Raw genomic sequence first — 14017 nt, 5'->3', positions numbered from 1 at the left:
TGTCCATCCGTGTCGCCCATAAGTGCCACCCATCAGTGCCCATCCGTGCCACCTATCAATGCCCATCCATGCCAACTATCAGTGCCCATCCGTGCCCATCTGTGCCGCCTATCCATGCCCATGTGTGCCGCCTTATCCATGCCGATTCATGTCGCCTATCCATGCCAATCAGAGACCAGCTATCAGTGCCAATTTGTGCCACTTATCAGTGTCCATCCGTGTTGCCCATAAGTGCCACCTATCAGTGCCCATCAGTGCCGCCTATCAGTGCCACATATCAGGGCCCATCAATGCCACCTCATCAGTGCCACTTCATTGGTGCCAGCTCATAAGTGCCCATCAGTGCTGCTTTATCAGTGCCCGTCAGTGCAGCCCCATCAGTGCCCATCAGTGAAGGAGAAAACTTACTTATTTACAAAGTTTTGAAACTGAAACAAAAAAAAAACATATTTTTTTTCAACATTTTCGGTCTTTTTTTATTTGTTTAGCAAAAAATAAAAACCGTTAGAGGGGATCAAATACCACCAAAAGAAAGCTCTATTTGTGGGGAAAAAAATGATAAAAATGTCATTTGGGTACAGTGTAGCACGACCGCGCAATTGTCATTCAAAGTGCGACAGCGCTGAAAGCTTAACATTGTTCTGGGCAGGAAGGCGTGTAAGTGCCCCCCGGTATTGAAGTGGTTAAGGTTTGACCTCATCTCATGTGGTTTTTGGTGAATTTGAAAAGGCAAAAAAAAAATAAAAAATCTACAGAAAATTGTATAGTGCGATCTGTGGGACTTTTGCCGTTGTGTTTTAGAGTCGTCGATCCAACAGGTCACTTTGGCAGTGAAATAGTGAATCCCTTTTCGCTGCAGTGCCATCAGCGTCCACTAAGGGGCGCCCACAGCTCCCTTTTTTTTTCCCTTGGTCTGGGCTGCTTGATGCATCCTTCTTCTCCTTGCACAGCCTCTGCTGCCAGTGGCTTCCTCAGTCACATGGGTTATGTGTGTGAGTTTAAAAGAGCCTAAATGCAGTGTAGCCGGTGCAGTGGAGGCTTTCAGATGCCCATTGGGAAGTGCTGCATGGTGGATTTATTCTAAGAGAGAAGGGGATCAAGGAGGAGGACCAGCACCCAACAACAAACCCCCCACCCCCCCTCCCCCAACATTACTCTTTTTCTGCTGCAGCTGAACACTGTAAGTAAAAAAAATATATATAAAAGCTGGATGTCTGCTTTCTCATCTCAGCAGAATGCTCTTTACATGTTTATTGCAAATCATCAAGGACACAATTGATGGTGCGTCTGCCGGTTGGGAGAAAGCCCTGGAGGCACAGCGTCTTGGGGGGATTCATCCTTTTGGTCCTTCTGGAAAAAAAAAAAAAAGGGGGGGGGGTGCAGTTTGATAAGCAATTAAACTTGAAAGGGAGTGGCAGCGTTCGGAGAACAGAAGGGGGGGGTACGTTCGGTGTCATTGTGCAGCCGGTGTGCCGGCGGTGGGGCGCCCCGGTGGCGGAACCTTTTGGACTTTCTCCAACCTCTGGTGTCTTCTTCTGGATGGAATTTTTTTCGAAATCTCTTTTTTTTTCTTGGGGGGGATTCATTGAAGAAGATTTCATGAAGATTTTCAAGTTATTTTAAGATAAGAGTTGGCGCCTTATGTAAAAAAAAAAATATATATTTTTTGGGGGGTCTGAGGAAGTCGTGTCGGAGAAATAATCTGGGGGTTGGCGCCTTACACGTAAATGTTTTTTTTTTTTTTTGGGGGGGGGGGGGAGTCTAAGGAAGTTGTGTTGGGGAAAAATGATCTGGGGTGTCAGTTTGGATGCACCCCCCTCACCCCCGGGGGGGGAGGGTGTCGTGTTGTTCCGCCACCACCAGCCCCGCGTTGCTGTGTGATCTCTGCGCCGCGCTCCCAGATGGAGAGGCTGAGCTTAATTGTCAGCTTTCTCTTTAATGGGGGGTCTGCTGCCAGCGTCTCTTAAAAGCGCAACTTCAAAGCGTGGATGTGTGTGTTTTTCTGCCGGCGTGCTTTCTCCCCGGGTCACAGGAAAAACATTTAGCTGTGTTAAATGCGCCGGGGCGAGCCTGGCGGCTCCCTGAACCTTCTTCTTCTTTACGAGGCCGGTGAGGCTTGTGAAAGGGTTAAAGAAGCGCATCATTATTATTATTATTATTATTATTATTATTTATTTACTTTGGGGGGCTCATAAAAAAAAAAAAAAAATGTTTTGAACAGGTTAACCCCGTGTGTGTGTGAGCTCTGCCCGGCCACATGGATCATACAAGGGGGGGGGGGGGGGTCCTTTAAGGGAGAATTTATATTTAGATACATTGTTTCCTTTTAAGTTGTTTTTTACTTTAATATGTAACGAAAAGTTGGTCATGGATGAGCGGTCACTGCGACCCCAACCGACCGACCACCGTGTGACCGCCAAATGAGGGGGGCGTGTGTTTGTTTAGGTGGTCTATCTATCTATTTATCTATCTATCTATCTATCTATCTATCTATCTATCTATCTATCTATCTATCTATCTATCTATATTCCTTCCTTTTTCTTTCTTTCAACTATTAACAATTTTCCCTGTCTGTGTATATATAGCTGTATGTGTGTGTGTATATATATATATAAACATCCCCATCTACCAGCACACAAGATCTATCTATTTCCATATATATCCATCCATGGATTATCCACTGATCTATCTATCTATCTGTTTTTCTATTTACATATCTATTGATCCATGGATCAATCAATTGATCTATCGATCTATCTATCAATGGATTGATCAACTGATCTGTCTGTCTATCTATCTATCTATCTATCTATCTATCTATCTATCTATCTATCTATCTATCTATCCATGGATCAGTCAACTGATCGATCTATCTGTTTTTCTATTTACATGTCTATTGGTCCATGGGTCCATCAGCTGATCTATCTATCTATCTATCTGTTTTTCTATATACATATCTATTGATCCATGGATCAATCAATTGATCTATCGATCTATCTATCTATCTATCTATCTATCTATCTATCTATCTATCTATCTATCTATGGGTCAATCAACTGATCTATCTATCTATATATCTATCTATCTATCTGTTTTTCTATTTACATATCTATTGATCCATGGATCTATCTATCTATCTATCTATCTATCTATCTATCTATCTATCTATCTATCTATCTATCTATCTGTTTTTTCTATTTACATATCTATTGATCCATGGATCAATCAGTTGATCTATCTATCTATCTATCTATCTATCTATCTATCTATCTATCTATCTATCTATCTATCTATCTATCTATCTATCTATCTGTTTTTCTATTTACATATCTATTGATCCATGGGTCAATCAACTGATATATCTATCTATCAATCATTATTATTATTATTATTAATGTTATTGTGCAGGATTTATATAGCGCCAACAGTTTACGCAGCACTTTATCTCTGTATCTCTGTATCTCTCTATCTCTCTATCTCTCTGTCTCTATCTCTCTATCTATCCCCTCCAGTATGCACACCTCTATATAAACATGCCCTTTCTCCCAGCACACAAGATTTTATTCTTTGATCCCCTTCAAGGAACCGGTCTTGGATTTATCTTCTATTAAGCCAGCAGTTCTCTTTCCAGGACTCTCACAGTGGCGGTGATGACACTTTGGTGGACATCCATAGAACATTCTGGTCAGTTTTGTTCCCTTGGCTTCCCTCCTGTCTCCCGTCTTTCTATCACAGAAGGAGATCTGGGAAGAGTCTTAGATATCGGTCACAGCCCCTCACGATTGTTCCTTCAGAGCGTCTCCCTTTAGTGCGTTGCACTTCGGAGAACTGTGAGAACGTATCGCATGCTTTGTGTGTTTTCCATTCCTTGAAAGTTCCACCAAACCTATTCTGATGAAGGTTTTTTTTATTTAATTTTTATTTTTTATTTTTTTGCGGTCTCGCTCTGTGTCATCCGGCGAGTCGCCGTTTGGTGTGCGTGGAAGAGATTGCGCGTCCGCCTGTTGGTTTCAGTGTAAAGCAGATTAAGCCTTATTTACTCTCGATATTTCTTCCTGGAGGATGGGAAATGTGACTCGTATCAGACAGAACATGTTTTCCTTCCACAGTGTGCGCCTGTTTTTTTTTAAGGGCTGATACTGGACTTTCTCAAGTTTATTAACGTTGATTGTATTGTCACTGGAAAAGCAAGAGTTTTTTTTCTTCTTTTTTCTTCTTTTTTTTTTTTTTTTCTAATAGACGTCTATGTTTGTCCAAGAATGCTCTTCAGGGAAGTAAATTAATATTTACAGAAACGATGCATGCTGTAGACAGTACATGGAATGGTTTGAGATACCAGCTGCTGCTCCATTAACTATTGCTTGTTATCCAGAGGTGTTTTGTAATACTTTGCAGCCTCCCAAAACTGTGTGTTGTTGTTTTTTGGGGGTTTTTTTCTGTTTATTTTAAAATTGTTTGCTTTAGTGTTTTGTTATTTATTTATTTATTTTTTTGCACATTTACTGTTTTTTTTTTTTTTTTTTTTTTTTTTAGTTTGGTCTTTTGTTACTTTTTTGTATTTTTTTGCCATATTTATTTTTATATTTTCCTTGTTTGGTGCTTTATTTTTATTTCTTTCTCATTTATTGATTCTTCTTCTTCTTCCTCTTGATCTTCTTCCTCTTCTTCTTCCTCTTCATCTTCGTCCTCGTCTTCTTCTCCTTCCTCCTCTTCCTCTTCTTCTTCTTATTTTTCTTCTTCTTCTTCTTCTTCTTCCTCTTCTTCCTCTTCTTCCTCTTCTTCCTCTTCTTCCTCTTCTTCCTCCTCTTCTTCTTCTTCTTCTTCTTCTCTTTTCTTTGTTTTCTTATTTAGTGTTTTTTATTTATTTATTTTTTTTGTGGGGTTTTTAACTTTTTATTTATTTATTTATTTACTTACTTTTTTCTTCTAGTTCAGTGTTTTGTTACTTTTTGTGGAGTTTATTCTTTGCACATTTACCTTTTATTTTTTTTTAGCTTTTTTTTTTTTCTAGTTTAATGTTTTTTTTTTTGTGTTTTTTTTCTTATTTCGATCATTTGTTTTTTTGTCTTTTTGTTCTTTGCTCATTTAGTGTGTATGTGTATATATATATATATATATATATATATATATATATATATATATATATATATATATATATATTTTTTTTTTTTTATATATATATACACACACACACATATAATTTATTTATTTATTTTTCTCCCTGTTTAGTGTTATGTCTTATTAAACTTTTTTTTTGTTTGCTTGCCTTACAAACTTTACATAACTTCCTTTTATTTTATTTTATTTTTTTGTGTTAGAATCTTTTGGCTCTATTTTATTTTTTTTTTTACTGCATCAACTGCCTGTTGGTTGTTGCTTAGCCATAGCCAGCAGCAAGGAAGCGGTTAACCCTTTGCATCCCCTTTACGGCATGGTGCCTTTAAAAAACTAAAAACAATAAAAAAATACAAATATATTCTGTGGAAGGACGCAAATTCTAGGTGTTTTCCGGAGCCGTCGTTCATATTTGTGGCCGTCAGCGCTTACCATGAAGTGCATACGGAGTGACGGCTCCTTCCTGATCGGAGAGATGGCGTCCGCGTCTCGCAGGGACAGGAAAAACAATTCAGTTTGTCATGTGTCTGTTTTGGCGTTCAGATTGCGAGGGAGCGAGAGAGCTGCGGGGAAGTCAGCGAAACGCTCCGACTTGGCAGAAAGTTACACCGAGTTAACTATTTTAGAGACCTGACACAAGCCGAACCTGCGGAGCGCAGCGATTGGCTGCGGGGGTTATGTCAATCGAATTTTTTCCGCTTAAGTTGGCATGAGTTTGGATCATTAACCAGCTGGCCCGGAGGGAGGGCAGAGATCTGGCACTTAGGGTAGATGAAAACCTTTGCTCTGTGTATAATAAACAGATTGTTATATTTATAAATAAAAATGCTGTTTTCACCTATTTTTAATCCTTTGTTCCATCTCGGTGCTGTTGATCTCCCGTCACCTCTTTGCAGCCACTTCCTGACTTCATGAACTCCAGTGATTGGCTGCATGGCACGTGTCAGGGGCCGATCATTGACTATGTCTGCCTAAAATTTGTTTAAAAAGCCACTTGTGTGTCTACATAAGCCTGCATGCTAGAGTGTCAACATAGGAGTGCAATTGGGAGACTGGGGCAGAGCGTTGTCACCCTATAACAGGAAGTGTCTGAACATGGCAGGATCGCCAGAGGTGGGGAGTTGCACTATGCTTGAGTCATATGTGTTGAAACGGCCACTTTTAGTCTCCATCAGAAGCCTATGTGACAGGGCGACCGCACAGGAGCATAACTAGGGGACATGGACAGATTGTTGTCACCTTAAACAGGAAGTGTCTGAACATAGCAGGATCGCCAGTGGTGGGGGGGTTGCACTATGCTTGAGTCATATATGTTGAAACCGCAGCTTGAAGTCTCCATTGGCCTCTGTGCCAAGGTGACAACGCAGGAGTGCAATTGGGGGACAGGGGCAGAGCGTTGTCACCCTATAACAGGAAGTGCCTGGATATGGCAGGATCGCCAGTGGTGGGGGGTTTCACTATGCTTGAGTCATATGTGTTGAAACGGCCACTTTTAGTCTCCATTAGAAGCCTATGGGACAGGGTGACAACACAGGAACACAATTGGGGGACAGGGACAGAGCGTTGTCACCCTGTAACAGAATATGGCGGGATCACCAGCGGTGGACTGGTGGACTATGAGTCATGTGTGCTGACACAACCATGTGTAGTCTCCATCAGAAGCCCATGTGACAAGGTGACAACACAGGAGAACATCTGGGAAAGAAGGAAGAGCGTTGTCACCCTATACCAGGAAGTGTCTGAACACAGTAGGATCACCAGCACTGGACTGGTGCACTGTGCCTGAGTCATGTGTGTTGAAACGACCACTTATAGTCTCCATGAGCCGCTGTGCCATGGTGACAACACAGGAGAACAGTTGGGAGACAGAGACAAAGGGCTGTCACCAAAACGGAAGTGCCTGAACAAGGATCTTTATGGTGGGATCACCAGTGATAATTTAAATAAAAGCTGAGGGATTTAAAATACTCCATCTGACGCCCATGTGACAGGGTGACAATGCAAGAGAACAACTGGAAAGAGCATTATCACCCAATAACAGGAAGTGCCTGAACATGGCAGGATCACCTCCACCCCAAACTCACTCATCCATGTCTTTATGGACCTTGCTTTGTGCACTGGTGTGCAGTCATGTTGGAACAGGAAGGGGTCATCCCCAAACTGTTCCCACAAAGTTGGGAGCATGAAATTGTCCAAAATGTCTTGGTATGATGACACCTTGAAGAGTTCCCTTCACTGAAAGTAAGGGGCCAAGCCCAACCCCTGAAAAGCAAACCCCACACCATAATCCCCCCCTCCACCAAATGATTTGCAAAGCAAGGTCCATAAAGACATGGATGAGTGAGTTTCTGGTAGAGGAACTTGACTGGCCTGCACAGAGTCTTGACCTCAACCCCCCCATAGAACACCTTTGGAATGAATAAGAGTGGAGACTGCGAGTCAGGCCTTCTCCTCCAACCTCACAAATGCCCTTCTGGAAGAACGGTCAAACATTCCCATAGACACACTCCTAAACCATGCGGAAAGCCTTCCCAGAAGAGTTGAAGCTGTTATAGGGTGGGCCAACTCAATATCGAACCCTACGGACTAAGACTGGGATGCCATTAAAGGTCATGTGTGTGTAAAAGCAGGTGTCCCAATACTTTTGCCAATATGGTGTATGTGCTTAGCTGTCCTAAAGGGGTTAAAAAATACAACATTTTAGAGATCCCATCTACTTATAGTTCCTCCTGCTCTCGGGGGACATGTTTTACTTAGACCCCATTCACATCTGCGTGAAAAGGGCGCGCTCCCAGAACGCCAAAAAAAAAAAATGTACGCCGCACTTTTGGTTGCCTTTTATTGTTAATGACAGCCCAAAGGCACCCTGCAGATGCACGCGGAAAAATGTGGGACAAATGCAAACCTCAATGCCCAAAAAACGGTGCACACTCACTGGACACTTTATTAGGTACACCTTGCTAGTACCAGGTTGGACCGCCTTTTGCCTTCATTCTTGGTGGTATAGACTCAACGAGGTGTTGGAAACGTTCCTCAGAGATTTTGGTCCATAGTGACATGATGGCGTCGCACAGTTGCTGCAGATTTGTCGGCTGCACATCCATAATGCCAAATCCCATTCCACCACATCCCAAAGGTGCTCTATTGGATTGAGATCTGGTGAGTGTGGAGCTCTATTGGATTGAGATCTGGTGAGTGTGGAGCTCTATTGGATTGAGATCTGGTGAGTGTGGAGGACATTGGAGGACAGGGACCTCATTGTCCAGTGGTGAGATGATTGGAGCTTTGTGACATGGAGCATTATCCTGCTGGAAGGAGCCACCAGAAGATGGGGACACTGTAGTGATAAAGGGATGGACATGGTCAGCAACAATGCTCGGGTAGACCATGGGGGTTTAATTGGTACTAAGGGGCCCAAAGTGTGCCAAGAAAATATCCCCCCATAACATTACACCCCCACCACCAACCTGACCCCGTGACACAAGGCAGGATGGATCCATGCTTTCATGTTGTGTATGGCAAATTCTGACCCAACCATCTGAATGTCTGGTCTGATGAGTCTCTATTTCAGCTGAAACAACGTTTTTCCAATCTTCTATTGTCCAATTTTGGTGATCCTGTGCGAATTGTAGCCTCACTTTCCTGCTCATAGCTTAGAGGAGTGGTACCCGGTGTGGTCTTCTTCTGCTGTAGCCCATCTGCTTCAAGGTTGGATGTGTTGTGCGTTCAGAGATGGTATTCTGCATACCTTGGATGTAACGAGTGGTTATTTGAGTTATTGGTGTCTTTCTATCACCTGGATCCAGTCTGCCCAATTCTCCTGTGACCTCTGACATCAACAAGGCATTTTCCTCCACATAACGGCCGCTCACTGGATAGTTTCTCTTTTTCCCACCATTCTCTGTAAACCCCGAGAGATGGCTGTGTGTAAAAATCCCAGAAATACTCAGACCAGCCCGTCTGGCACCAACAACCATGCCACATTCAAAGCCACCGAAATCCCATTTCTTCCCCCATTCTGATGCTCGGTTTGAACTTCAGAAAGTCGTCCTCTCCACATCCAGATGCCTAAATGCATCAAGTTGCTGCCATGTTATTGGCTGATTAGCATTTTGTGTTACCAAGCAATTGAACAGGTATACCTGATAAAGTGGCCGGTGAGTGTATTTTACAGATCGATTTCAAACAGTTTATAGAGACGTTTTTTACCTTTTTAATCCTTAAAATTTCACCGACGATTTACGACGACCGATACCGGATGTCATATTTAGTTAGAGCGATCTGCTTATATTTCTTTCCCTTCCATTGTGACTCTGTTACAAAGTTTCTTACCGGGAGATCCTGCTACTTCCTGTTGCAGGCTGACCACGCTAAGCCTCTGCCACGCAGCAGCGATGTCAGCCTGGAGTGGGCGCTCTTTCAGTTGGCTGATGGACTGCTTATCGGGTCTATGACATGGGCAGCCTTACGACCGACTAAAGGAACTCACTTACCAGACTGACAACAGTGCTGATAATTGTGAAGCAGCGGCTTAGTGCTGTCATCCTACAACAGGAAGTGGTAGGATCTCCAGGCAAGAAAATTTTCATGAGATCTTTGGAATTTGGGGTTTCTGGGGTACTCTTCAGGAGACTGAAAAACCTTATGCAGGACACCTGTAAGTACCAGCGAACCAGAGTAAATTTTCTTATCATCCAGGTGTACCAACCTTGGGTGATGTTGCGAGTCAAGCCAATTAAACATGTTCTATGACCTTCTGGATAGGCAAAAACTAAAAAACGATAGGCTATGAGAGTATTAATCCCAAAAGCCAACATTTATCATATTGCAGTTTACCAATTTGTAGATGTGGTGGCTGCAGTATAGACCTATTACCAATAGTACACTGCATGAGTTCTAATCGCTGGCACCCCCAAAGCAAGGGTCCCCTGTAAGGCATAATAGCATCTAACTGCTTGGCCACTGGTGGTGACCTGATCCTTCCTGTCTCATATCTCATACTGTAGGCCCATTACAAATAGTATACTGTGTGAGGTGTAATCCTTGGCAGAGCACCTCGGGCCCCCCAAATCCAGGTGTTCCCTGTAATGCATAATGACAACTAGTTGCCTTGGTGCTGGCACTGGCCTGCTCCTTCCCTCATCATGTCTCGTTCTGTAGACCCATCACCAGCATATGGTGAAAAAGCTCACAGCCAACAACTCATAAAGTTGGTGTTTTAAATTATATAGAGCTCTCTAGAACAGTGATTCTCAACCAGGGTTCCTCCAGAGGTTGCTAGGGGTTCCTTCAGCATTGGGCAATTTCTGCCTCTCAGATAAGTTCCCACCGACACCATTGATCTTTTTAGCTATCTGTAGGGAGGTAATTCTTCCCAATGACCACAAGTGTAAGGACCATTCTTCCCACTGACCATCACACTAATGTATCATGAGTTGTAGATTTCTAATTTTTAGCAGGGGGTTCCTTGAGACCCGGAGAACTATTTCAAGGGTTCCTCTGTCTTGAAAAGGTTGAGAAAGGCTGGTGTAGAATTTGGGGGTTCCATGGATGCCTGCTCCTTCCCTCATCATGTCTCGTTCTATAGACCCACCACCAACATGTGGTGGTAAAGGTCACAACCAATGACCCATAAAGTTGGTTGGTATTTCAAATTATAGAGCTCCCATTTATTTGTTCCTGGCATGCTTGCTCCTTCCCTCATCATGTCTTGTCCTGTAGACCCATCACCAAACGGTCACAACCAATGACCCATAAAGTTGGGTGGTATTTTCACTTATAGAGCTTTCTAGAGTGTGGCGTTCCTGGGGTGCATGCTCCTTCCCTCATCATGTCTCATTCTGTAGACTCATCACCAGCATATGGTGGAAAAGGTCACAACTAACGACCCATAAAGTTGGTTGGTATTTTAAATGATAGAGCTCTCTAGAATTTGGGGTTCCCGGGATGCCTGCTTCTTCCCTCATCATGTCCCGTTCTGTAGACCCATCACCAACATATGGGGAAAAAGGTCACAATGACCCATAAAGTTGGTTGGTATTTTAAGTTCTAGAGCTCTCTAAAATTTGGAGTTCCGGGGATGCCTGCTTCTTCCCTCATCATGTCCCGTTCTATAGACCCACCACCAACATGTGGTGGAAAAGGTCACAGCCAATGACCTATAAATTTGGTTGCTATTTTTAACTATAGAGCTCCCTAGAATTTGGAGTTGCTAGAGTGCCTGCTCCTTCCCTTATCATATCTCGTTCTGTAGACCCATCACCAACATGTGGTGGAAAGGGTCACAGCCATTGACTCAAAGTTTATTGGTATTTTTATTTATAGGGCTCCCTAGAGTTTAGGGTTCCTGGTGTGCCTGCTCATGCCCTTGTCATGTCTCACGCTGTAGACTCATCACCAACATAAGGAGGAAAGAGTCAAGAACCCTAAATGGTGGCCACACACACTTGGGTAAATGACCAATTTCTTTTTCAATCATTCTCTCCAAACAGGAATAATCTATAGCTGACAACCCATCTAATCAATGGGGAATCAATATTTTGAAATTATTTGTAATTTTTTAATATATTTTTAATGATAGAACTCTCTAGAATTTCATATGTCTCATAGAATCTGAAGTTGCTTTGCTTCCTGCTCCTTCCCTTTTCATGTCCTGTTCTGTAGACCCATCACCAACATGTGGTGGAAAGGGTCAAAGCCAACGATCCATAAATTTGGTTGGTTTTTAAAATTTTAGAGCTCCCTAGAATTTGGGGTTCCTGGGGTGCCTGCTCCTTTCCTCATCATGTCTCATGCTGTAGATTCATCAACAACATGAGGTGGAAAGGGTCACAGCCAACAACCCATAATGTTGGTTGGAATTTTTACTGTAATAATAGAGCTCCCTAGAATTTCAGGTTCTTGGGGTGCCTGCTCCTTCCCTCGGCATGTCTCATGCTGTAGACCCATCACCAACATGACGGGAAAAGGATCACAGCCGAGGACCCAAAAGTGTTGGTTGGTACTTTTAATTGTAATGTTTTGGGGTTTCTGGGGTACTCTTCAGGGGATTGGGGACCTCATGCATGACACCTGTAAGTACCAGCTAACCAGAGTCAATTTTCTTATCATACAGGTGTACCAACCATGGGTGATGTTGCGAGTCAAGCCAATTAAACATGTTCTATGACCTTCTGGATAGGCAAAAACAAACCCAGGGTTCTCAACCAGGGTTCCTCCAAAGGCTGTTAGGAGTTCCTTGAACAATGAGCAATCTCTGTCTCTCAGATAAGTTCCCACTGATTTGATCTTTTTAGTTATCTGTAGGGGGGTAATTCTTCCCAATGACCACAAGTGTAAGGAGCATTCTTCCTGCAGACCATAACGCTAATGTATCATGAGTTGTAGATATAGTTATATTTAGTTAGGCTTCCCTGAGAATGGAAAGTCATTTTACGGGTTCCTCTGTGTTGAAAAGGTTGATAAAGGCTTATCTAAAAACAACAAAAAATGTCTGGCGCCAGGGAACTGGGACATTTGTAACATATGGAACAGTTAAAAAAATTCCTACTTGTGCCCATTAAGCAGCTGTGTGGATGAACCCACCAAGAGAGGTGTGAGTACAAATGCAAACAGTCAAAGGCAACCACAAAAAAATGCTGGTAGCATCCTCATGGTGGTAGAATCCTCATGCACCCCTACAGAATCCACAGGAGCAGGGAGAGGGGAGGTGGGAATCCAGCTTGTGTAGGACCGGGATAAGATGTAGCGCCTCAACCGAATCCTTGGTGGTGGGTGGCAAGTCATGACCTGATAAAGGGCCACTCACTGAAATGCGTTGTCAAGACAACAGCCACGCTCTCCCTTCGTTCTCCTCAACTTGCTCTCCACTAACCTGTTCTGCAAGCCTCACTTTGGATTCAAGCTCCAGTTCGTCACTTTGGTTCCTATTGGATGTTTTACTGGCTGTCTCCTGGCCCCCCTTTCCACTTCTAGCCGTATTGCCATCCACCACTGGGGATTCAGTTGAGGCTCTACATCTTATCCTAGTTCCACACGAGCTGGATTCTCCCCTCCCCCCCTCCCCGCTCCTGTCGATCCCATAGGGGTGCATGAGTATTCTAGGCTTATCTAACCTACAATTTATAGTATATCTGAGGCCAAATCCTTTGGCTTTGTGATATGGTGAAAGGACCCGACGTTGCATGCATTGGTGTGATGCAACCTACGTCACTATGCCAACGGACATGCTTTGAGTTGTGGTACACTTCTAAAAAATGGTGCATGCACCATTCTAGGTGCATTGGCAGCCCATTTATTTTGAATGGGGCGCCTTGACGCAAGGCTCGTTGAAGCGTGGCATAACGCCGTAACGTACCGTGATGGTGTAAATAAGCCCTGTCAAGTTTCTTTTATTTTGCTTTCTGCTCCAAAAACAAAACAGGAAGTGTAAAGAAATCTCCTTGACGTGCCACCTCATTGGAGATTCCTGTTCTGATGGCCTAGAACAAATATGGAAATTGATAGGTAAATGGACCATTTTGGACAAACTCAGAACGATGAATCCTGAGGATCCTGACTGGAGGAACTGTTCACTCATGGCATAGATGGCGGTATGTGAATATAGCCACTTCTGTGTCATCGGTCGTGGTTCAGCTTATGGTCCCTTAACTCTGCACCTGGAGGTCACTGTGAACAGACATGAAATGGGATATTGTCACCTCACCAGAAGGCCTTTTTGACACATTTGTCAAGTGTAGGGATGACCATTTAAAGGAATGGGCTGCCCCATGTGTGTAAAGTAACAAAAAAACACACCTTTGTGAGGCGCTAGGTGAAAACGTAGCCTTAGGGCTCATTCCCACGTGCGGCAGTGCTTGCCGCTACTCTTAAAATCGATCTGTAAGAGGAGATTGAAAGGCGG

The 14017-nt window shown here is 43.3% G+C and overlaps 1 protein-coding gene across 3 annotated transcripts in view; it reads left to right on the top strand.

The window, feature by feature from the left end:
- The first annotated feature begins 987 nt into the window (after positions 1–987).
- CNTFR (ciliary neurotrophic factor receptor) overlaps positions 988–14017 on the top strand; it is a 756323-nt gene continuing 743293 nt past the window's right edge. For 2 of the 3 annotated variants that reach the window (XM_077474624.1, XM_077474626.1), the window contains exon 1: positions 988–1180. The gene's annotated coding sequence lies outside the window, so the exon portion shown is untranslated. The remainder of the gene's footprint in view (positions 1181–14017) is intronic. The other variant, XM_077474629.1, reaches the window with a different exon arrangement.

This window comes from Lithobates pipiens, unplaced genomic scaffold (assembly GCF_037356315.1).
Source record: "Lithobates pipiens isolate NorthernLeopardFrog02 unplaced genomic scaffold, aLitPip1_a1.2 Scaffold_97, whole genome shotgun sequence".
NCBI classification, from domain to species: domain Eukaryota; kingdom Metazoa; phylum Chordata; class Amphibia; order Anura; family Ranidae; genus Lithobates; species Lithobates pipiens.
This window is presented reverse-complemented; position numbering and strand designations above follow the sequence as displayed.